We start from the raw sequence: 2262 nt of genomic DNA, 5'->3' as shown, positions 1-2262 counted from the left end.
GATGGAGCCCTGCTGGCATGGTGGTTAAGAGCTCAGCTGCTAACCAAAAGGTTGGCAGTTTGAATCCACCAACCGCTCCTTGGAAACCCTATGGGGCAGTTCTACTCTGTCCTATAGGGTTGCTATGAGTTGGAATTGACTCCATGGCAATGGGTAAATGGAGATGCACTATAATTACCACCTTACTCAGACGAACTCTAATGGCAAACAGGAGCATCTGTAATACAAAGGCAGTAGGCAGAAAAAAAAAACAAAAACTTGTCCCAGGTAACCAAACACATGCATTTTCATGGGACATGTTGGCGCATTCAAGAGTTTGTATGAGCGTGTGAAGCGACTGTTAAAACTAACCACAGATGTTCCAGTTTTGATTAAGTAAAGAGACTGAAATTTTCCCCAACTTGCTAGAGAGATCATGATAAAAGGTAGTGGTCTTTCAACACAAACTGGCAAGACAGGCAAAAAAAGGAAAATAACCATAAGACACTAAAACAATGGGGAGGAAAAATAAAAGACTGTGACTAGGTCCTATACAGAACCATTTACCTTGGTTATCACTGGAGGAAAGTCTCATGAACTCTTTACTGAAGAGGATTTGGAGGTTAACAAAAGAATCTCACTGCAGCATTCCTCAGCACTGCTAGAACCACAGTTCCAAAAAAAAAAAAAAAAAAAACTCAGGAATTTTACATGGAAATATAATCTAAGGCAGAAGTCGGTAAGCTATATCTTCTACTGGTCAGATCCAGCCCATGGCTTGTGTTTGTAAATAAAGTTTTATTGGAACACAGTCATGTCCATTCATTTATAAATTGTCTGGGACTGCTTTCAGGATACAATGGCAGAGTTGAATAGTTGCAGTAGAGATTGTATGGCCTGTAAAGTCTAAAATATATAGTCTCTGGCCCTTTACAGAAAATGTTTGCTGACCTTTGATCTATAGTCCCCTAGGAGAGATTTTACCAGTTGCCATCTAGTTTTTCCCTGGGAGAGATACATGCTACTAAAGTCTCTGAGAAGACTTGTAATTAATATAAATATATTTAATGACTAAATAAATGCATTTATTTTATGAGGAAACAATTTTTACAAACAGTTAAATATTCCCCTTGTGTATTTTATTCTGAATGTCTGTGTTGTATGTGTGTATCTATATAAAACCATTTGGTAAGTAGTACATAGTTCATTCCAGAATACAGATTCAGCCATTCTGCATTAGTCATTTGGGATTTCTTTTCTCAAGTTTAAAATGAATTTCATCTTCAGTGTTCCACCATTTGAATATTTCTTCAGACTCTAGGATCTAAAATGTAATCCAGTTGAAATTTTCTGTTAAGATGCTTACAGGCAGAGGAGCAGACTAAGTAAGAAGCACTTTTCCAAAAGGTTGCATTCACTATTTTTTGTTTGGTCCTGTTGTGCTACTTACCACACATGAATGGCCTGTGAAGGGCACTGAAGATCATAAGCCAGTCAGTTCAGCTTTTACTTTATTTTAAAAGTATAGCTCACATAAACCAAAAAAAAAAAAAAAACCATTGCAGTCAAGTCAATTTGACTCATAGCGACCCTATAGGACAGAGTAGAACTGCCCCATAGGGTTTCCAAGGAGCGGCTGGTGGATTTGAACTGCTGACCTTTTGGTTAGCAGCCGAGCTTTAGCCACTGCTCCACCAGGGCTCCATAGCTGTCATAGAAGTACCCAAAATCATTTACTAGGACATTTCATTTTCATAGTGGAGTTTCCCTTGTCTCCTTATTAAAATGTTCCTATATACCACTTCTTTGTATCTCTCTTCAGGTCAAAATGTCTGCACAAATGTCCTTGTCTCCTTAATGTTGTTTATCAATAAACCAGAATGATCTTTTCACTTCGTTTGTCTCTTCACTAGCTACTTTACTGGCAGGCTCAAGTGTTGAATGGATAATTTGCCTGCATCATGTAACTGAGTGGAATGGATATATAGTGTTCATAATAAACAACTTCATAAGAAATTTGGTCCAAACTTTTCTTCCCCAGTCTGCATTAGTGCTTGCTTTGGTCCTGCTTTAGAAATGTATTAATTTATTGTCTTTAATATGTCATTTAAAAACGCATGTGCCATGTGTAAAGTTGACTCCATAATATCTTTATATGAATGAATATTATAAATGAGGGAGGTCTTGAGGAGCTGGTACGTGCTATAGATGTAGAGTAGTTTCAACAACAGTGGCAAAATGGCAGGATTAAGTCCAGGATACCATGGGTAACAAGGAGATGAT

The sequence above is a fragment of the Trichechus manatus genome, unplaced genomic scaffold (genome assembly GCF_000243295.1).
Source record: "Trichechus manatus latirostris isolate Lorelei unplaced genomic scaffold, TriManLat1.0 scaffold00311, whole genome shotgun sequence".
NCBI lineage: Eukaryota > Metazoa > Chordata > Mammalia > Sirenia > Trichechidae > Trichechus > Trichechus manatus.
This window is presented reverse-complemented; position numbering follows the sequence as displayed.